Source organism: Uranotaenia lowii, chromosome 3, assembly GCF_029784155.1.
Source record: "Uranotaenia lowii strain MFRU-FL chromosome 3, ASM2978415v1, whole genome shotgun sequence".
Taxonomy (NCBI): Eukaryota; Metazoa; Arthropoda; class Insecta; order Diptera; family Culicidae; genus Uranotaenia; species Uranotaenia lowii.
This window is the reverse complement of record NC_073693.1, coordinates 8,834,197-8,858,229: the sequence shown is the minus strand read 5'-3', so window position 1 is coordinate 8,858,229 and position 24,033 is coordinate 8,834,197. Positions and strand designations below refer to the sequence as shown.

At 33.5% G+C, this 24,033-nt stretch overlaps 1 protein-coding gene across 6 annotated transcripts in view; it reads left to right on the top strand.

Moving 5' to 3' along the window:
- LOC129750541 (uncharacterized) overlaps positions 1 to 24,033 on the top strand; it is a 380,798-nt gene that overhangs the window by 45,767 nt on the left and 310,998 nt on the right. For 5 of the 6 annotated variants that reach the window (XM_055745501.1, XM_055745502.1, XM_055745498.1 and 2 more), the window contains exon 2: positions 11,804 to 12,658. The gene's annotated coding sequence lies outside the window, so the exon portion shown is untranslated. Of the gene's footprint in view, positions 1 to 11,502; positions 11,522 to 11,803; positions 12,659 to 24,033 lie in introns of those variants that run through there. The other variant, XM_055745499.1, reaches the window with a different exon arrangement.

Here is a 24,033-nt window from a genome sequence, read left to right as displayed (position 1 = left end):
ATTGCGGATTTTTTTTATTTTTTTTTGTCTTTTTCGTCGTTTTTTCATTTTTGTCATTTTTGTCAATTTTGTCATTTTTGTCATTTTTGTCATTTTTGTCATTTTTGTCATTTTTGTCATTTTTGTCATTTTTGTCATTTTTGTCATTTTTGTCATTTTTGTCATTTTTGTCATTTTTGTCATTTTTGTCATTTTTGTCATTTTTGTCATTTTTGTCATTTTTGTCATTTTTGTCATTTTTGTCATTTTTGTCATTTTTGTCATTTTTGTCATTTTTGTCATTTTTGTCATTTTTGTCATTTTTGTCATTTTTGTCATTTTTGTCATTTTTGTCATTTTTGTCATTTTTGTCATTTTTGTCATTTTTGTCATTTTTGTCATTTTTGTCATTTTTGTCATTTTTGTCATTTTTGTCATTTTTGTCATTTTTGTCATTTTTGTCATTTTTGTCATTTTTGTCATTTTTGTCATTTTTGTCATTTTTGTCATTTTTGTCATTTTTGTCATTTTTGTCATTTTTGTCATTTTTGTCATTTTTGTCATTTTTGTCATTTTTGTCATTTTTGTCATTTTTGTCATTTTTGTCATTTTTGTCATTTTTGTCATTTTTGTCATTTTTGTCATTTTTGTCATTTTTGTCATTTTTGTCATTTTTGTCATTTTTGTCATTTTTGTCATTTTTGTCATTTTTGTCATTTTTGTCATTTTTGTCATTTTTGTCATTTTTGTCATTTTTGTCATTTTTGTCATTTTTGTCATTTTTGTCATTTTTGTCATTTTTGTCATTTTTGTCATTTTTGTCATTTTTGTCATTTTTGTCATTTTTGTCATTTTTGTCATTTTTGTCATTTTTGTCATTTTTGTCATTTTTGTCATTTTTGTCATTTTTGTCATTTTTGTCATTTTTGTCATTTCTGTCATTTTTGTCATTTTTGTCATTTTTGTCATTTTTGTCATTTTTGTCATTTTTGTCATTTTTGTCATTTTTGTCATTTTTGTCATTTTTGTCATTTTTGTCATTTTTGTCATTTTTGTCATTTTTGTCATTTTTGTCATTTTTGTCATTTTTGTCATTTTTGTCATTTTTGTCATTTTTATCATTTTTGTCATTTTTGTCATTTTTGTCATTTTTGTCATTTTTGTCATTCATTTTGGTAATTTTGGCCATTTGAGACATTTGCTTGCCTTTTTCGTTATATTTTTTCTCTTTTTAAGGTTTTTTTTCGTTTTTTATGTCCTACTTTCAATAGATTTTTTTGGTCTTTTTAGAGCCTAAATTGATGAAAGCATTTTGATTCATAGCTTGTGGTTCATTCTGTGTGTTACCAAGTCCACTTCTATTTACACCCATTTGACTTCAACAGAACAAGGACTCTTAAGATTAACTGATCCGTGACAATTTTTTAAACAAAAAAATACGAATCCACAACGCACTTCCCTATCCTCATCCCTATCGAGCTGCTAGGTATACCGAATTAATTGAATTAGTCTCCAATGTAGCCGTAGCTCCTAATTAACACTTCAGTTCACCAGGCCCGGAATAGTTTTCCATAATGGTATCAATTTCACGAATAAAATTTTCACCGCTCCTCGTGTAGCATTCATTAAATTGAAAATCTATGACGAGAGCTTCGTTCGAGTTCGAGCCGAGTTGTGGCAGCCAGCAGAAGCAGCAGCAGCATGGGGTCCAAATCTCATTATGTTTCAAATTCTCCCCCGATAGAGTTTTGTTGCTGAGGCTCGCTTCCAGGCTCAGACGAAGCCAGCAGAATTGAGAAAACGAGTGGGAGGTCGGAGGCATCCGAGTACTAATACAATCAATTTCAGTTGAAATTACTTTAGACATCAAACAAGAGAACATAATAGCTTGAAAGTAAATAAACAATAGGAAACCCTCCCCCGGGTGCTTGACGTCGACGCCGGTGAAGCCGAGTAGAACTTTTAGGGAAGACTCCGATGGACCCGGTCAGGCAGGGATTCCAGGACAGGAGTTCCTCGGATCGGATGGATGGGTCAGAAAAATGATGCGCCTCGAGTGGCTGCATGGCGATTGCGATTGTGGGCGTACTGAAAGTGAAGTGAATAAAAAAAGAACCAAGGGTGAGGTGAGGCTTAACTTTCCCAAGCCTGGTTCGTGTGGCTTTATCTTTCCTTACGTTGTTGTTGGCGGCCGATGATGAATTCAATTATAGAACCCTTCATTATCGGGGTTTATCGATGACGTGTTCTTGGAAAAACTCCTGATACCAGGTGTTTCTTACTTCGGGCTGAGACAGAATATTGATACCTAGACTGAGGAGCTTTTCCGGTCTCAAGGTTGAGTCGAACAATGCGACGGCTCAATGCGATAAATTTAAGTCCGGAAAAAATTTCCATTCATTTTTACTTTAGTACCTGAATTTACATTATTCATATAATATTGAAGCTTTTCCACAAACAACGGGCATTATTTAACGCCTTTTATTAGGCAACACAATTTAAAAGTTCCCCATTTCCAATATTCAGCAACCATAAACATTTAATTTTTTTACACAATCTCAAAACTTAATTAAAGTCATTTAAAAATTATCAACTGCAATTTGAATCTCCTTCAAAATGACTGAAATGATGAGAAAATTATTGCTGATTTGATTTTTTACTTTCCGAAGAATTACATTTCTCACATTTTTCCCCATCGTTTTGGCTAGCAAGCAAAAAGTAAACAGGACCGCAATTCAAATCAGCAGAAATGTTTCTTCACATCCCAACAGCATCAAAACGTTCTGCAGGAAGCAGCAAAGAACTTTATCGTCCCTCTGTCATGAAAAAGAAATGGCCAGCAATGATTTTCCGGAGAAGAAAAGACCGACATAAACACTAACCAAGAATTCAAATGTCTGCAGTTGATGTGAGGCGTGTGGATTTCAGAGTAAGTCATTTACTCGTTGCGTAGAGTAGACCCCCCGAAAACATCAAAAGCGAAATAAATACACACACTCGGTCCGCCGGAAGTGTCCCACCGCTCAGATTCGACCGCTTTTATAGTAGGTTCCCATACTGCTCTCTTATTAAGTAAGGACCGGCCGAATCCCCGGTTTGCCATCCTTAAACACGTATGGGCTCTGAGGAAAAATCTTCAACGTCCTTTGGTTGGTGGATGGACTTCAATTTTGGGTAACAGACCCTCGAGCCGGAACGACTCAATTCGGTTTCGCAAATATGTATCCAGCCGACGCAAATGGTCCTAAACACGGGGCAAGGCAGGGTTGGTAAACAGAATCCTACATACGACTTACGAGGTAGGTTGGGGTACTTTCCTTTCTCGGCTCAGTGCGTGTCCTATCGATTTGGGGGTACTGTTTTGCTCCACCCACACCCAAGCGTGGCGTCGGGTGGGTTTGTCTTGTACTTGATTCGAATTTTTGTTACATTCAATTGGAGTACTGTTAACTGAAGGAACTTTATTCAATATTTTCATTTTTGAATATTCTCGAAGGGGTTGCTTTTTCGTAAAATCTGAAAGTATAAATTTTCTTTTAATTCTCATTCGTCTCGAGCTTTTTAAACAAAATGTTAATTTGATTCTCATTATTGTAAATTGCATGATATTTTTGAAACTTCAATTTGAAGAATTTAAAAAAAAAAACCCTTAAACCCATTTAGAAGAATGAAATAATATGAATTTTAAGAAATATCTGAAGCAATTTTAATAACAAAAAATCACAATGTTTCTAATACACACAAAAATGCCAAAAGTTCCAAAAATTAAAAAAATGCCAAAAATGACAAAAATGCCAAAAATGACAAAAATGACAAAAATGACAAAAATGACAAAAATGACAAAAATGACAAAAATGACAAAAATGACAAAAATGACAAAAATGACAAAAATGACAAAAATGACAAAAATGACAAAAATGACAAAAATGACAAAAATGACAAAAATGACAAAAATGACAAAAATGACAAAAATGACAAAAATGACAAAAATGACAAAAATGACAAAAATGACAAAAATGACAAAAATGACAAAAATGACAAAAATGACAAAAATGACAAAAATGACAAAAATTACAAAAATTACAAAAATTACAAAAATGACAAAAATGACAAAAATGACAAAAATGACAAAAATGACAAAAATGACAAAAATGACAAAAATGACAAAAATGACAAAAATGACAAAAATGACAAAAATGACAAAAATGACAAAAATGACAAAAATGACAAAAATGACAAAAATGACAAAAATGACAAAAATGACAAAAATGACAAAAATGACAAAAATGACAAAAATGACAAAAATGACAAAAATGACAAAAATGACAAAAATGACAAAAATGACAAAAATGACAAAAATGACAAAAATGACAAAAATGACAAAAATGACAAAAATGACAAAAATGACAAAAATGACAAAAATGACAAAAATGACAAAAATGACAAAAATGACAAAAATGACAAAAATGACAAAAATGACAAAAATGACAAAAATGACAAAAATGACAAAAATGACAAAAATGACAAAAATGACAAAAATGACAAAAATGACAAAAATGACAAAAATGACAAAAATGACAAAAATGACAAAAATGACAAAAATGACAAAAATGACAAAAATGACAAAAATGACAAAAATGACAAAAATGACAAAAATGACAAAAATGACAAAAATGACAAAAATGACAAAAATGACAAAAATGACAAAAATGACAAAAATGACAAAAATGACAAAAATGACAAAAATGACAAAAATGACAAAAATGACAAAAATGACAAAAATGACAAAAATGACAAAAATGACAAAAATGACAAAAATGACAAAAATGACAAAAATGACAAAAATGACAAAAATGACAAAAATGACAAAAATGACAAAAATGACAAAAATGACAAAAATGACAAAAATGACAAAAATGACAAAAATGACAAAAATGACAAAAATGACAAAAATGACAAAAATGACAAAAATGACAAAAATGACAAAAATGACAAAAATGACAAAAATGACAAAAATGACAAAAATTACAAAAATGACAAAAATGACAAAAATGACAAAAATGACAAAAATGACAAAAATGACAAAAATGACAAAAATGACAAAAATGACAAAAATGACAAAAATGACAAAAATGACAAAAATGACAAAAATGACAAAAATGACAAAAATGACAAAAATGACAAAAATGACAAAAATGACAAAAATGACAAAAATAACAAAAATGACAAAAATGACAAAAATGACAAAAATGACAAAAATGACAAAAATGACAAAAATGACAAAAATGACAAAAATGACAAAAATAACAAAAATGACAAAAATGACAAAAATGACAAAAATGACAAAAATGACAAAAATGACAAAAATGACAAAAATGACAAAAATGACAAAAATGACAAAAATGACAAAAATGACAAAAATGACAAAAATGACAAAAATGACAAAAATGACAAAAATGACAAAAATGACAAAAATGACAAAAATGACAAAAATGACAAAAATGACAAAAATGACAAAAATGACAAAAATGACAAAAATGACAAAAATGACAAAAATGACAAAAATGACAAAAATGACAAAAATGACAAAAATGACAAAAATGACAAAAATGACAAAAATGACAAAAATGACAAAAATGACAAAAATGACAAAAATGACAAAAATGACAAAAATGACAAAAATGACAAAAATGACAAAAATGACAAAAATGACAATATGACAAAAATGACAAAAATGGCAAAAATGACAAAAATGACATAGTAAAAGTAGCATAGCATAGTCAATGTTTTCATAGAAGAGATTATCTGAACCTAACCTAACCTAAGGGTCCAGCGCCGATTGACCGGCGCATAGGGCTGAGATAAAAGATCTCCACTGCTGGCGATCCGGAGCCAGCGTCTTCACTTGCTGCCAGCCAACGTTCTCGTCAACTGTGCGGATTTCAGCGGCTAGACTTCGCCGCCACGAGCTTTTGGGCCTGCCTCTTCTTCGATGCCCATCTGGATTCCAGTCAAGCGCCTCTCTGCAAATCTCGTTTTCATCTCTTCGCAGCGTGTGCCCAATCCATCTCCACTTACGTTCCCGAATCTCGATTTCTAGCGCCTTTTGATGACACCGGCAATGAAGTTCAACGTTTGAGATCCAGTTGCCAGGCCACCAAGCGCGGATGATGTTCCGCAGGCAGCGATTCACAAAAACTTGCAGTTTTCGCGTCGTCACCGCATATGTGCACCAAGTTTCACACCCGTACAGTAATACGGATTTGACGTTTGAGTTGAAGATTCGGATCTTAGTTCGTAGAGAGATCTGGCGTGACCGCCAGATGTTTCGGAGACTCGCAAACGCAAATCGGGCTTTTCTGATCCGGGTTTCGATGTCCTTCTTGGTACCACCATCAGGCGTAATCTGGCTACCAAGATACTGGAAGCACTCCACTGTCTCAACCTGTTGTCCAGCTACCACGAAATTGGAACGATTTTCTGTATTGATTTCCATCGACTTGGTCTTTCCGACATTGATTTTGAGACCTGCTGCCTTGGAGCTTTCGGTGAGGTCGTCGAGTTTGCTCTGCATATCTTGTTGTGTTTGGGCGAGCAAAACAATATCGTCTGCCAGGTCAAGGTCGTTCAGTTGCTCCATTGTTGAAGGATTCCACGGCAATCCTCGGTTTGGTCTACAGTCAATCGATCCAGTCAAGATCTCATCCATTACGATGAGAAAAAGTAGCGGTGATAAAATACATCCTTGTCTCACTCCAGCAGTTACCGGGATTGGTTCGGACAAGACACCGTCGTGCAAGACCTTGCACGAAAATGCCTCGTACTGTGCTTCGATGAGATGGACTAGTTTCTCTGGGACCCCTCGTCGTCTAAGAGCAGCCCAGACGTTTTCGTGGTTCAGTCGGTCAAATGCTTTTTCGAAATCAACGAATACCAGCAGAAGAGAGTCCTGGAATTCGTTGATTTGTTCCAGTATTATTCGTAGCGTTGTGATGTGGTCCACACATGATCGTCCGGATCGGAATCCAGCTTGTTGCCGTCGGAGTGTTGCGTCGATTTTCTCCTGGATCCTGTTCAGGATCACTTTGCAGAGTACTTTGAGGGTTGTACAGATCAAAGTTATGCCACGCCAGTAACCGCACTCTGTTAGGTCTCCTTTCTTTGGGACCTTTACGAGGATACCCTGCATCCAGTCGGCCGGGAATGTTGCAGATTATCTGAAACAGCAAAAATAACTCTTTAGGTGCAGAGAACTTATTTGACCCATAATTCTGTTTAAGAATGGTTTTTTACGGGATGTTTAAGTGGGAAATCCTACATGCAAATAGGATTGACTAAAAATGTATGAATAAGTTAAAATAAAAAGAAACAATCTCTTTCAAATCCATTGATAGGCGATGAAGGAACGTTGCAGCATGGGTTAAGTTGTATTGGAGCTTAGTTCTTTTGGAAATTGGACAGTTATGAATGCGCGTATCTCGAAAACCATTCATTTCATTTAAACACTTCATAAAAAGAATAAAAAAAAATATATTTATCGTTTTTGTAAGAATAAATTCTAATTTATTCTTGGTACCTCTCATCGGCCGGCGCACACTTTTCTCATTCCTGATATTGATCAGGTTTTCAAACTTATACTTCGTCTAATCTGTATTTTAGGTTGCTACATCTTTCTCCTTCAATTTCTGTTACTTTTCGGTCCAATACTTCTTTGTTTTTTAAAAGAAACTGAGGGCAATTTAGTGGATACAGCTGTTTCGAAATTAACAAAACTTGATTATTTTTGAGCCACTGACAATAACGAAGTAAAACCATCATGAGATTGAACTTAAAGTATAATCGGTTAGTATAGATCGTAGGTTGCGAAGGGTACATACAAGATAACTCTTTTTAGGCTCTTAAAAACCATAACAGCAAGGTGTTTGCTGCCCGGCTGTTATGTTTTGAAGTCAAATTTCCATCTTGTAAAAAAAAGAACGACAAAACTAATGAAATACCCTATTTCAAACTAATTCCAGCGTTGGAATCCTATACCATGTCTGCTCGTGGCATGCACCGAGCATATTTAAGTATGTATTTGCAAATAGTTTTGTATAAAATATAATTATTTTCCAAAATTATTTTCCTGTGAAAAGAAACATAAAGTTTTGTCGTTCATCAGAAATCATCTGTCCCATTGCCTCGGTACTGGCTATACAGGTTACGAGCTCTGGAACTTGCAAAAAATTGTTGTTTGAGGTTGGGTTTGAATGACTTTCAACTAGGCAACACTTTCAGCTTATCGGAGTAAATTTTTTTTGGACATTTCAGCGATCTACCCTTAGTTTTTCGCTTATTCCAAAATAAAAATGCTGGTATGAGACTTGACTTTCCAGATGACCCTTAACTGTAGTTGCCGATCATGTGCTTCACTCCAATGCTTGATTTGAATTTTGTGGATATTTTTGACAGTGTTTGCATATATTTTTCACCACTTACACACTATAATTCTTTGAATAATAAATGGTTTTGTCAGCTATCAATTTGATAATGATGGATTTTTATTTTTTTTCTTTTTCTCTTGCATGGTAAATGTCTCAATACGTGAAAATTTTAAATTATGAAAAAAAAAATGCTGGATAGTACTTTTTACAGGCAGCAAAATGCTGTCAAAATTTTAAATGTTCGATTACTAGTAAACGAGATATTAACAAAAGAAAGTGTCCCATTTCTAAAAGAACTTAGCTTTATCCCTGCACTTTTCAGTCACTTGTGCTTGGTAATCCAGCAAGTGCTTATTGTCGTGATTTCCTTTTTTACGATCACCCTCTATGGTCCTTTTGAATTCCTCCCGTTGAATGAAACACTTGCGTTGCCGTTAACAAATGTCCAAAATCTCATTTCAATTCATAAAACATCCTATGACTAGACAATTCAATTATCTATCGCAAATTTGTTGCTATCTCTTTTCCTATTTAGCTTTAGTCATACCTGATGATACAAGCCAGTGTCGATATATGTTAATCATGTTTATTTTGTTCTGCAACCTAATTCAACCCTCTCTCAGCCTGCTGTTATTTACTAATAATTTGTTTAAGTCCTAATATTCAATTATTTCCTCTGAACACTTTACCTTCACACCTATACACTTTTTCACTTTTATATATATGATATTTTCTAGTGTTTTCACACTTATAAATCACTTTTGTCGACAATTGCCGCTGCTTTGTTTTTATTCAAAGAATTTACACTCAATCGAAACCATCGGCCAAAATAGATTTCTTGGCACGATGCCCCTGCGAAACAAAATTCTGACAACTTAATATATTTTTCACGGTTAAATTACATTTTTTCCAAAACCTTATCTACAGTTCGATGACCATTTATTTTCCCGAATAACAAGGCACATCCTACATATATGGATATGTATCGATAACATCACTGAAACCAATCTCTTCAATCTCAATGGGCAATGGAATCGAAAAGTTATTCTTTCTCTCATTAAGAAAAACCCTTTTGAACTGTCAAAAGTTGGGTGAACTTATAGCTGCATCCCACTTGCACTAATGCAAAACCATCACCCAAATTCGTCAGCGCTTCCATCGCCTATTACACTTTTCTCACATGGGAAGTGCGATCTGGAATAGGCAAAAATTCCTCAGTTTCGAATCACATTTTTGACCAAACTGGAAAAGTCCCTAAAAGCATCCTTTTGTTTCGAATACTTCGGATTCTCTGGGAATATAGACCCATCATGCAAATTAGAAAATGAAAATCTTTTTCCGCGGTCCTCGAAAGCCATTTTCTTCACACTATTCATTGCTACACTACTAAGTTGTTGAATAGTACACTTCATCGACACAAAAAACGGGTTTTCACTTAACTTTGTTGAAATTTTCAGAACAAAATTTTGCAGCTACGAAAAACAAGTGTTGCACTTTCAGCCGACGCCTACTCCATCCTATCAATGTACAGAAATTTATAGTATCAATATTTTCAATATTTTCAAAACCAAAAGTATGAGAACAAAGGTGACCCATCCAAGTCCAACTGCGAAATGACCAAAACAACGAAAATGACAAAAATGAATAAAAAAAACTATATATCTGATACAATCTTAATCTGATGTTCATTTCAGATTTTTAACGAAAACTACATTTTTCCGAAAAATATATGCAAAAACGGGAAAATCGTAAACTTGAACCCCTTTGACGTTAAGTGCCTCAAATGTCAAAATTGATCAAAAGTTCGGTTAAATCGTTTAAAAATGAAAATGCTCTTTCAAATAAAGACATCCAATTTTGGCTCTGGATTGCATTACATTGCAACTCATTTCAACTGCACATTCAATTTTGTGTTGTTAGTTCTATTACTACATCCGTTGATCAAAAATCTTAGTTCTTCAAAACATTTGAATGATGATTCAAATATGGACCTTGGGTCATATTGAATGGAACTACTTTATTAGGAGCGCTGATTCCTATTCTTCAATTAGTTTTTTTTGCGAGGTTTTAATTTCGAGATAACTTCTGTAAATTGGCAAAAAACCATTAAATAAATTTGTGCAAAGAGCCTACAATCATATTTGATGAAAAAAAAATTAAAGTTTTGATTTTCGTTGTTATGTCAGATGCATGATTTATAAAAAGAATGTCCTACCAACATTATCAATTCAACAGCCCCTGATATAACTTTTTCTCTTTTCTCCGTTTGCAGCCTCCATCACTCGCCGTCAGGGACCGATAGCAACAACCTGCCTTCGGAACAAAACTGCCGCCCATTTTCGCCAGCAGAAAGAACGATTCACATAAGCAAATAAAAGCGGAGGAAAAACAACCTGTGTACCACATGGGTGCACAAGTTTAATGAAGCGCCCGAGTTTTCATTCTCCCTAAACGCCGTCCCCATTCTGAAAGTCAATACAAAACATTTATGCTCAGCATTTTTATGATTTTCCGCCCGCGCTGCACACAAACAAATACACACACAATCACAAACTGAAAGTGTAGCACGGTGTACAAGTGGAAACGCAAAACGGCAACAATTGCAACTCGGGAAAACAGAAGCTGGAAACAACAACACACGGAAACGCTGGAAAACAAACAGAACAAGGCTAAGAGAGTTGAATCAGCAACAATAACGGAAGAGGAAAAATATTCGAAAAACATAAACGAACACCCAACGAAAAGGGGAAGAGGAACCAACTTCGCAGAACCCGAAACCGTGAAAAGATGAGAACACGAAAAACTAAAAGATGAAAAAAGTAACTGGGCTCCGGAAAGCAGCAACGAACAACAATAACGATAGAAACAAGTTGGGCTGCCGGCGGAAATGCACTTGAATATACATACCCATAGCCTTAAAGATAGGGACAATGGATGGGAGCTTTTCTGGTCCCGAAAACAAATAAACATTGGAAAAACGAGAAAAGCGGAAGTGCTCGTTCACATGAACAAAATAGCTAGTCCCTGAGATGGTCCGGATGGTTGCACGACGTAAGATGTCGTTATTTTAAATGGTGCATGGGTGGGCAATTTTAAGGCGAAGAAAAAAACGCAATGAAGTAAGAAATTTGTGCCGCGTGTTGGTTCGCAATTAATTTTCCACATAATGAAATATTTTTAGAGGGTTCGTTTCTTTACAAAATGTTAGTGGTACAGGATTTTCATATTATTTTGTAAAGGTTGATATACCCAAAAAGGTATAAGCGCATATGATCAATTGTGACTAAACATTTCAAAACCATTTTCTTATCCTTATTATCAATCTGTGATTATGTGTAAAATATCTATATTCACATACACAACATCTTAACGAATGTTTTTAACCCTTCTTCTATTTTCAGAAATTCATCAACTACGCCACAAGTGAACACCAAAAGTTTTTTGTGCAGTGCTTTCTCGTAGTTTTTTTGTTTCTAAGTTTAGTTCAAGTTTTTTGATAAAAATATATCGAAAGTCACTCAATTAGAAGGTGATTGAAAAGTGAAAAGTGAAATTAATTATACCAACGAAAGGTGCTTTCAGCTTCTGGCTAAAACTCCGCAGCCAACGAGCGTTCATTAGCAGCAGCAGAAGCACCGCGGAGAAGTAAAAGGGTGTTAAATTTAGCACCCAGTCATCATTTATGGTTCTTTGCTGTTGCGCTTCTCGGAGGAAAGGTCCATCTTGAAAGCCCGCAGTGAATCGATTCCAGCCCCGGTAGAGCACACCGGGGTCATAAATAGCAGCTAGTCCTGCCACCGGTCATCAGGGCCAAACCGGAAGTCTATAATTAGACCGGATCCGGTGTGGAACCTTGGGGACGTCGTGGTAGGACGCGGTGGATGAGTGAGTGTGGTGGTGAGGGCGAGCCGATTCTTTCAACTTCCTGCGCTTGGTGTTAGGACAGGAAGCAGAAAATAGAAAGCAGTAGCAAGGCCGGCTTTTGGCAAGAAACGACCGTCATTCCAAATCAGAAGTAGTTGGGCGTCAAGCAGTAAAGGCAGTAGCTCTGAGCTGGCTGGTGGCGGTGCCTGGTGAAATCCGGAGGCTCCGCTGCACCACCCGGCCCAAAAAAAGTCGCCAAACTGTTCCTCTGCGGTTGTTATATTTTCGAACGGGGTGCCAAAGATAGCAGTACGGAAGGACTCAGGAGTGCCCTAGCCCGTCTACGCAGATCGGGCCCACTCCCTAACCCTTCCACCAGCAGTCCTGAAAATGTAAGTAATGAGCTCGTTTTTTAGAGTTTATTAATCTTCATTTTACCTTCAGGGAAAACTTATGAGGTGAAGTGCTTCCGGCAAATTTTTACTAAATGCTCACATTGTTGGAAAACTCGTCCCGTATATTCATAAAATGCCTTGTATAAAAACTTATACACGTTCGTAAACAAATTTTGTTTAAGATGACTTGGAAATCATGTTTTAAAAGAATTTCAGTGAAATTTGCGATCTGTTTCTCGGCAATGGCGGTACTGGATCACAAATTCAACCGCCACTTGTGAAAATCTCTTAGCAAATTAACAAACGCATAAATATTTTGAATTATAATTTAAGATTTTGAAGACACAGACCTCAAATGATCATTATCCTCGCCATTAAGGATGTATGACATGGAATTAAGGAAGTATGTTGTTTAAATTTTTCAAACGAATGGATTTCCAAAATTTCTTAAACCACAAAGGAATCAGAAAAAAGTGATAGCTGGTAAAATACTGTTATTTAAAAGTTTTTCTCCCATTTGCCGCGCTTTTTTTTTAGTTTCAAACAATTGGTTTTTTTTTAAATATAATAATTGAACAATCTACATTTTATGCAAAGCTTAACTAAGTAAAAGGGCCGGATTAAGCTCTCCGGAGGCCCGTGAAGATTTTTCTCAGGGCCCCTAGGAATCGGGTTTTATCATATGAGGCCCATGGAGCCAAAGGGGTATAAGTGCATGAAAGCTGATTTCAAGAAAAAAACACTTGTACCTCTTTATGTTCCAGTAAATTCCATAGATAATTTTTATAAACTTTTTCCATTCTTGAATGAAAACAAAACATCTTACAGCATTTTTTCAGAAAAAAAACCACCATTTGACACATTTTTTTTTATTTTGGTACTTATATCCCTTTGACTCCAAACACATGCACTTGTACCACTTTTTCACGAAATAAATTCACTTATACCCCTTTGCCACCAACAAATTGTCATATTCAGGTGTTTTGATCTTGTTGATATGGATAAGAAAACTATTTTTTTTTTTCACAAGAGTCAATTAATTTTTGTATACATTTTTTTTCTGTTTTGATAGGAAATATACTCTTGTACAGTAAGTAAAGAAATTTTATGTATGAAGATCGACCTGGTCTTGTCAATTTCTAGTCAATTTTTCCAAACAATAATTTCTCATCAGGATGTACTTTATAATAATTCGTGTAGGGTATTTTTCCACTAAATTTCAATCATTGTCTGTTTTGTGCGCCTTTGCCTGCTCAATTGAGCATTGGAAAGGGACTTGCAGTCACTATAAGATAATTTTTAACAGTGAATTATCGAAAGGCGCTTCAAAATTATCCCAATGATCTCGTATAAATAAATATTTTATGCTTTTCAAGCTTTTATATAAGCCTTAAATCCGTGACACACTCCATATATTCAAAAATCAGGAATTTGTGATCCATTCATTGGTGGTTGAATAGGAAAAAAATAATTGTGATAGTATTTTGTGCTCTAGAACTATCACTAAATGCAATCAAATTGTGATGATGATGGTATGATGGTAAATTTTTAAACATCATCAGCTTTTCAAAAGAAAAATAAATTACATTTTTTTAAAAAAAATTGTTAGTCCCGATGAAAAGTAACTTTCAAATTACGTTAGGCAAAGGGGCATAAGTACATCACTTAGAGGGACTTTAGAGGCAAAGAGGTGCCTCTAAACAAAATGTGGTTTCAGTTAGTAGGGTTTTTTCACAAACACCAAAAAGACGTATTTTGGATTCTGTATCCAGTTCAGGATCCTTGATTTCAGTTCGAATAATCATAAAAATAATTAGAAATGAAAAGCTTTTTTAAAATCCTGTTTTTTTCTTCACGTTTAATTACGTTTATTTAAAACTAATGTTCGGTTTGCAAGAAATTACATTTTGTAACCAGTTTTTGTTTCTTACAGCATACTCACAAAGGATTTTTTCATCTAATATTCAGATCATCACCAAATTCTCTACTAATCCATTTCATTTTGTTCCCTCTCATTTCTCTAATTTTTTTTTGTAAATATGCAAACCAGGATTTTTTGTCCTAAAATTGAACAATATCGCTTTGGTCACTAACCATAATGAAGCCATAGTCTTCTGATTCAAATTTGGTTTTGCATTTCATATCAAATCTACACTGCAAAAAATCCACATTTAGATGCCATGTTTCTCCACACATACGTTGAAAAAGTTGTTCGACATATAAAATTTATTTGAAAAAAATAAAAACCAAAATCATGTTTTTCGAAATCATATGCATTTTTAATATATTGGTAATAGTTTTCCGGGCTTGTGATATAGCTCAGTTGGCAAGTCCGTTGTCTCCTGAGCCGATGTCCGCGAGTTCGAGCCCAAGAGTACAACAAAGTTCATTTACTCAAACAATTATTTTGTTAAAATTTTTTAAACTACAAGCATTGTCATTTTGCTCATTTTGGCACATTTTTTTAGAACATTTGACATTCCAGTTTCGAGATATAGCTAAGGAATCAAGTATCCCCAGGGATCGAGTATCCTCATTCTCCCCTAAATATCGAACACAGTTGTACCCGGATGAGTTTTTCAATAACTGTCCGCCAACTGTAACGTTGATATAAAGTCGCGAATGCCATAAAGATGGTAAAACGACTATAATCGAAACAAAAAAAAGGTAATAGTTTTCCGATTATAAAAAAAAATAAATTTGGTTCTATATTCAAAATCGAAGTACTTTTACTAAATTCTTACACAAAATTCAAAAATTTAAAGCTTCGAAATGGCAATCCAAAATTGAAAACTCAGATTCAGATCTTTGTAAATTCATATTTTAAGTCTGGAAATTCGGATCATGATTTAAAGTGCAGTTTTTAATTCAGGTTCAGAATTCAGATTCAGAATGCAGATTCAAAATTAAGAAAAAGGTTTAACTTATAAATAAAATTTACAATCAATATAAATTGTTGAGTAATTCAAGAGATCAAGAACTTAAGACATTGTGGACCAAATACGAGATATCTTGTTTTTTCGCTTGCGAACAGTGTGTTACACTTCGATGGAAGTTTAACTCGAATGGACTGAATTTAAGTGTTTAACTTTATTCGACAAAATTGAACACAACATTTGCAGTGACTTAAAAATGCTAAATTTATAAATTTTAGTCCAGGGGTGTCTGAGATATAGAATGCCTAATTTCGGTGCTTCTCGTCACAGATTTCTTCGCGGTCCTAAATGTGTTGAGATTGCTTGTCAATTCAATTTCCAAATTTCATTTTTTCAAACAAAATAAGTTTGTAAAAACAATTCAATTGAAAATCACAATTCTTTGTTTTATTAGAAAACCCCAAATTTTATTTTTAAAAAATCATCTTATTATTATGTAATTGACTGTTTATGAAAAATAATTGCTGTTTAAGAAACATCTTCACCTAAAAAATCTGCACAAAATTCTATATTTTCTCAGTGTATCGTTTAAGATTATTAAAACATTAAGGTCACAAAAATTCGGCATTTTATGTTTCAGAAACAAAATTATGCTAATTTAATTCAGATAATTGAGTAACGGGAAGTGTGGTGCTAATTTTTTTTTAGAATTAGGTTTCATTATTAGAATCATAACGTTTGAATGATGCTTTTTAATGGAGCATACTAGCGGCAAGTGAAAAAACGAGATATCTCGTATTTGGTTCGCAATTTGTTAATATTGCAGTTTTTTTTCAAAGCCACATTTCATACTAAAATCATTAATTTGTTTCAAGTTTGCATCAAGAAAATTTAATCCGAAAATCTGATGGTGTTTATCTCATATTTTTTTCTGAAATTTTTTTTTTTTACATCAGAGGTTAAAATCTTTAAATTTGCAACATAGTTTGAAAGATTGGGCTTGTTGCATTTGAGTATAGAATAAGAATAAGTCTTTTTAAGAGAAGGATTTTAACCATCGATGGAAGCAAATTTAGCTCACCTTTAAGGTTTACGACCAATTTTCTAAAGTTACAATTTAGTACGAAAACTTTAAATGTCAAAGTACTTAAAAAGGAATAATCATATAGTTACAAAAAAATGTTTACTAATTTTTTTTGTATTCTTGAATTGTTGGGCAAAAATTCATAGTTATTAATCGGTCACTAAACTACCCCCCCCCCCCCCCCCCCCCCATGGGTCGATTATTCCTACAGCCCTATCCCTAGCGTAGTGTATAAATCAACGCAATGTTTTTCTTTATTTAATTCATATTTTTTTCAATTTCTATAATATCCGGCATCAACCCAGACGTTTCCCGATAAGATTGTAGAATGTTCATTATAAAGTCTTGGTTTATCTAAGCAAACATGAATCTATCCAAAATTGCATATTTAGAAAATTCTTAACAAAAAAAATGTAATAGTTTGAAGTTAATGCAATATACCTTGTAATTGTGGAAGACGTTTGTACTCGATGAAAATGGGGGATGTTTTCCTTTATTCAACTTCTTATAATGTATTGCATCTATAAAAAGCTGATAATTACTGTAATTATTCAAATTTTTCAAAAGTCAAAGCATAAATTGGAGAAAAAAAATTACTTTGCAATTGTGTTATTGTTATGTTTTCAAAATTTTAAACAAAATTTTGAACTTCATTAACCGGCCTATATTTTTCATTGTTAAATCGTGCGCTGACTCCAAATAAAATATTTTGAGTTATGCTCCTAATTGAAATTTTGAAAAAAAAATATTTGTACAACCAAATTACCTTAAAATCGTATTCACGCTTGAGATCCAAGCAACCCTTCCTCATGGTGAGATCTGGTAAGCTAATGTTCAATTTCAGCTTCGAGTGAATGAGATTTATCATGTTTAATTCTTCCTATATTACAATAAGTACACTGCGGTTTGTTAAATTATTCAACAATGCAAATATATCTATTATGGTATTGTTATTTCTAGCAAGCTGGCACCCCGGTCAGAAACTGATGACATGTGTCAGAATATCTAAAGGTGCCCCACTTTGGCCAACCCTGTTCGTAGGAAGAAGCATTAAAAACCCACGCGTTAAAAAATTGCATTTCAACCCGACTGTGAATTAGACTTATATTATTGTATTCAGTTTTCTCGAAAGTTATTTTAAATAAGAGCGTTAAGCTGAAGTAAGTTGTCTTAAAACCTTAAAGAAGGTAAATTTATTAAAATATTTATTTGGATAGGCCGCCTGGAGAAATCCTCGAAACACCTGAAAAGAAAAGTAAGGTTAGAAAACACCGGAAGTTGAAATCTGAAATGAAATAAAAGGTCTATATTAAAACAGTTAATATTTTTAACAATGGTTAAACAAAATTAATTACTTAGGTCACAATAGCCCGTAGCTAGCATAAAACAAGATCGAGCTTAAAGCAGGAAGAGCGTTCGAACGTAAAAGGAAACTGATAAGTAAGATTATAGATAACTAATCACTAAACAAAAGCTAATAATTGTCCCTTTACAGTTTTGAAGCTCAATTCAATAAAATTGGATTCGCTATCGAAACGGTCGCCTTATTTTACGCTCCCTCACCGCAACAGATATAGTAACCATAACTTCTTCCATTTTCAACCAATTTAGATATATAACCATTTGAAATCTTCACGCTCTTTTTTTTAAACTCAAAATTAAGTAGTTTTGGCTCAAAACAGCACTTCGGTGGCTTCCCTCAACTTTGAGTTTGACTGGGCAATAGCAAAACTAAGTTCTGATAGGCATACTCAATACTAAGTTCGACAGCCGAACTCGGATTTATCCTTTTTTTCGAGGGTAGCTGATTTTCAGGGAATTAAAGGATGATTAAAATTTGTTGTACCCGGATGTTGCTGTTCTGGTACATTGCATTGCAATAACAGAGCGGTGGAAAGTTTTGACATTCCCGGTCAAAGAAAACTTCCGGATGTTACTTCCCACGGGAAGTAAACAACATCCGGAAGTTTCCGGACATTCCAAGCCGCTCACCATATGATGACAATTTTACGCTGACACGGTGAACATGCATTTCATTTTGAAGTTTCTTCATAGTCTTCCGGTAATTGTTCCGGAACGACCAAATTTTGCGACGTGTTCGTTGGTTGCTGTTCCGGTTCGAACTGAACTCGCTAAGTGTTTTCAGTCCAACAAAGAGAGTTCAATTTTTAGTTCATAAGGTCGAACTCAGCTTTGATCCCTTGCCGAAGGAAAAAAAGGGATCAATTTTGAGTTCGCAGTTCGAACTCCGTTTTGATCCATCGCAAGGAGGAAAAATAGTACTTAACTTTAATTTCATAGAATCGAACTATGTTTTGAACCACGGTCATACTTAATTTTGAGTTAAAAAAAAAGAGCGTGTTTATTTTAAATTGACATTTGAAGTCCATAATCATCGTCATCAATAAATATCACCATCGTGTATAAAAATGTTGATTAAAAAAAAAATTTCTCCTAAAAATGCATTTTTTTAATCTTTTTATCAATCATAATTTAGCTTATATTAAAAATAGTGTTGGCCGTACGCAAAAGATAAGTTGAGATGATCGATAGCAAGTTTATTCACCTTCAATATGCAAAATAAAGATTTTAATTAATTGTTATGCAATCTGAGATATTAGAATCCAATAAAAAGCGACTTTTTGTTTTAAAAAATTTCATAATCAAAGCTTAACTCAAAAACTGTGCAACTGAGATTTTTTGAATTTCATTTTCGAATTCAGCGCCCGATTTCACATTGATATTCAGTTTACTTAGTTAAAAAAATGCAGTTAATTAGTGTCATTAAGAGTAAATGATATATTATTTATTGTTGAGTAAGTATATTTTTCTGATACATAAAAAAACTCGTTTTTTAAATAAAGGGGACAAGTAAAGCGAACTACGGTCTGGCTCGGTTGCAAGAATATTGTAGAACAATTCAATATTTCGCTAGATTTTTTTAACATTATTCAAGGGAAAGATTACTAAAATTGCGAGTCATATTGTGAGGTAGCTATAACTTAACTGCTTTTTGTTGGGAGTTAGAAAAACGATTTAAACAGTTACTCCTTGATTTCGTTTTTTGTATGGATCGATTTAAGCGCCTTCTGCGTAGTTTTCCGCTAGAGAGATAAAATCTGCCATCTATCATTTTAATATAAAACCTTTTTATATTTAACAGATGGCGGTGCTAAAGCAAAATCAGGTTAGGGTGACATGAAATCATTTAGATTTTTGATAAATTCAACTGTTAATTAAATGCTAGTATAATCAACAAATTTTATTCCACAACTGTTGAATAAAAAGAACGTTTTAATTACTTCAATGGGATGAATGAGATTAGTTTATTTTTTTTTTCAATAGCGTCAAAAGTTCTTAAAGTTCTTGTAGAACAAGCATTCCAGATTTCCCGGTTTTATCCGGGCGTATCCAGATATTCAAGGAAAAAATCGAGGCGAGTCCGAATCCGCCCGGATGCCGGGTTCATTTTAAAAAAGTACGGATGTATTCACAAAATTTGCTAAATTTACCAAAGAAAATCAAATTGAGTAAAGATAAGTTTTGAATTTGGATCCAAAAACGATTTTTTATGATTATTTTCATCAAAATTAATAATAAAAATTTTAGAATTATTAAACACAATTTGATGTGCTTCGACGATAAAATAAAGGTTCACGAGAATTTTTCCTATTTTTATTATCTTGTTTAAATATTGGATTACTTTGCTCAGATTTGTCCGGATATGGGTCGGTTTTTGAGATTGAATGCACGGTTTTCCCCGGTTTAAAAAAATGACTAGGGCCGAAAACGTGCTAGAAAATTGCAGGAATGCAAAGTATAGAATTCCATCGTTTTTTGCTCTGCTTACACCCAATCCACTCAGACGCTCGATCGTATAGTTATTTTAATTTGTTGAGAAAAAAATGAACTTCAACATAAATTAAAACCTCATAAAATCTGCCAGCCTATCTTTTCATGTTTACTTCATGCTTATCCTTTACGTTCATTCTTGTTTATTATGAAAATAAAACAAATCTTGCGGTAACTTTGGTAACTGTGGTAACGCACTATGAGAGATTGTCATACAAGCAAGCGGACAAAAATATATTCAAAAGGTTTTCAACAATTTGACTGTCGTTTTTGTTTGGTTATAAGTTAACATTTCAAAATATCAATTTGAATGAGTCTTATATGTTTATTAAAAAGGGTAACAATCTGGCATGTTTTTGTGCAGAACTCAGGCCCCTAACCTTTCGGTTGGTATTTCTTAAACACTCCTAGCCAGATCTGATTTGTGAAAAAAAAAAACATGTTTGAATAGTTAGGACAATATAGGTAACCCATTAAGTTGCCAAGTTTTAGAAGTCAAAGACGGGTGACCTGAAAAACTGATCAGCTCGTTTTATAATTATGTTTTATAGAGTCTAGGTCCAAAAACTGACAACGGTGAAATTCTCAAAAAGTTCCAAATCTTCAGATCGTAACTGAACTATTTAGAACTTGTTAGAATATCCACGCAAAACTTGAAAAAAATCAGCCGGACTTGAATGATCTCGTCTGAAAACTTTCTGATTTCATCATTTTCTCACGCTTTACTTTCTTATTAGTGACTCTGAAGCTACTTTATAGAGATTAACGTTTACAATATTATTACATATTACATTACATTACATATTACATATTTACAATATTACAATATTATTCGCAGAAGATCTTTTTTTTTACAATTCGTTTATTTGAAACGGCTCGTACCGTAGGATTTAAAGAGCCAATGTCTGATTTGTGTAATTACATTTCATAGTTTTTTGATAGATATAGATACAGTGAAGAAGAAAGTAGTAGTTATAAACGGAGATCAATAGCTTTGAGAAAGAGATAGATTTCGAGCATGTAATCAATGTTTATCGCAGCTAATAGGGGAGAGGCGGGTAATATGCGCATATTAAGGAAAACACTCATTTTCTCCCATATTCCGATAGATAGGAGCCTGAAAACTATATGCACATGAGCGGACATCTGTTTTCTATACGTAAGAGCAATTTTTCTGTTAAAATCTGTTACAGTTTTTGTGAAAATAATTTTATAATTAAAGAAGTCAAAATAGCCGATTTCCGAAACCGGCGGGCTAAATGCGCATATTTATGTTTTGAGCTATATTTCATTTACACTCGCAATATTTTGAAATTATTTAATTGAAAATGGTAGAAACGGATGTTAGGCATACGTCAAGGCTGAAATTTTGGTGAAATTTTTTACATCACTAGTTTTTTTGCATGAAACATAGTTAAGTATGCCATATGGCCATATTTCATGGTAATATTTTGTTCATATTGTATTTTTATCGGATCAGTATGAAGTTCTTCTTTTTTCGCTGTAAGATCGTGATTTGAGCGTAGATTTAATGTTTAAATGATAGGAAGTAGAAAATTTATAAGAATAATCTATTTTTCTTGATATAGGCATTTAACCTGCCTTGATATGGGCATTCAGAACCTGTCTCGTATTCCAATATCTTATCATCTACAACTTTGCGAAAAGCTTCAATTTGTTGAATTTCCGATTTCCAGATGAATAAGAAAGAAAAACCATTAAAATTTTTGTTCACAGAATCTGTACGCACGATAATTAAAATTAAATATATTATATCAAAACTGTCAAAAATCTTGTTTGAATTTTTAAATTTTTTCGACTTTATATAACAATGAAATTTTTTCATGCCATGTGTTAAAAGCGTATTACCCTCAAACTGCACTGATTAGATATGATGAATCTCTAGCCATATCGTCAATCGGCTGTATGCGCATATTACCCAACATGCGCATTTAGGAACACTTCCCCCTACATCTCTCACTGGGGTGTTGGGTGGTTTTCCTCGGGCCTGAAGGGAGTCTTTTAAATTCGTTCTGGCGACAAGATGGTCCTCACAACAGAAGATCTTTGTTATCGGTGATCAAAATTTGCTTTTTAGTTCTTTTTTTAATATAGTGAAGTTTTTCTTCATTTTTCAATATCTTAAGAATGGGAGAGTTCCGAAATTTGAGCTCTTCCTTAACAAAGTACCTATCTACTTTTATGAAATATTAAGATGATTTTTTTTCGATTTTTGTCCACGTGATCTCTCAAAGTGCAACACAGTGTCATGTTTTGTTGATATTTCTAGTGAACCTTCATATAAGAGAAGCGACATCTGATCCCTTTTAAAATAAAGTATGTGGCAACATCGCAAAAATCTTGAACAAAAAAATACTCAGCACTGTTTTCTGGCTCAATGTTCAAGCTCTAAAGTGAACGCTCCTTCAATCATACAAAACAACATTGAACTCGATGCCCAAAGGATTGCATTAAACGGTATGAATGACTTGAATTTTGTTAACAATCAGATAGTTTTCTAACTAGGAACACGATTCACCAAGGCATTGAAAAAAAAATGCACCTAATCATAAATTCATATGACCACAATAATGACAACAATCACAATACCTTCCTTGGTTGAGTTTTCAATAAGAAAGGTAAAAGATCTGCGACAAATGCTCGGATCGATTGGAATCGATTTTGACAGTTCTTTTGTATCGATTGGAATTTTGTGTTTCAGACGTCGCTTCTCTTATATGTAGGTTCACTAGATATTTCTGTGTTTTCTATGCTACTTAGATCATGAGGTTTGACAGATCTGAGCACTAGTAGCGACTCCACTCGGAAAATTAGCTTTTTCCATCGATCCATTAATCACTGGATTCTGCTTAGACTCGTCCGAATTTTGTGTTGAAAAATTCGAATTTAAATTACCAGATTCCAGGTCTTGGAAAAAAGTTTACCCTGTTTTTCTCAGCAAATGCAGGAGAAATCTGCATTACGTTTCTATTTTTTTCTTTGTAAAAGATTCGAATATTTATAGAGTATCATAAACTTAATTTCATCCTATGATAATTCGCAATTGGCTATTTCACAAGTGTGTTTAAAGAAAGTTTTGTCGATTTTGTCATTTCTGTAATCGTTTTATTTTTTGTGTTTTATTTTTTATAACTTTTGTCATTTCTATAATTTTTGTTATTTGAGTAATTTGAGTAATGACTTTTTAATTTTGTTTTTGTAATTTTTGATATAATTTTTTTTTTGTTTTTGTAATATTTGTAGGTCATTTTTGTCAGTTTAACTCTCCTTGTTATTTTCGATGTCATTTGCTATTTTTGCCAAAACTTTCGTTTCATATTTTCGTAAAGTGTATGAAAAAAACTTACTCTTTTCTCGTAAAAAATGGCACTATCAATGACCAATATTTTTTTATATTTTCACCTGTTATCGGTTTATTTTGTACCGATCTGTTAAGTAGGCATAAAGCGCTTACTAACTCAAGGAAAATTGTTTTGACACTATTGTTAAACGATTTTAAAGCTCCCACGTCTGATGGGAAAGCTTCCTTTCATCCATCA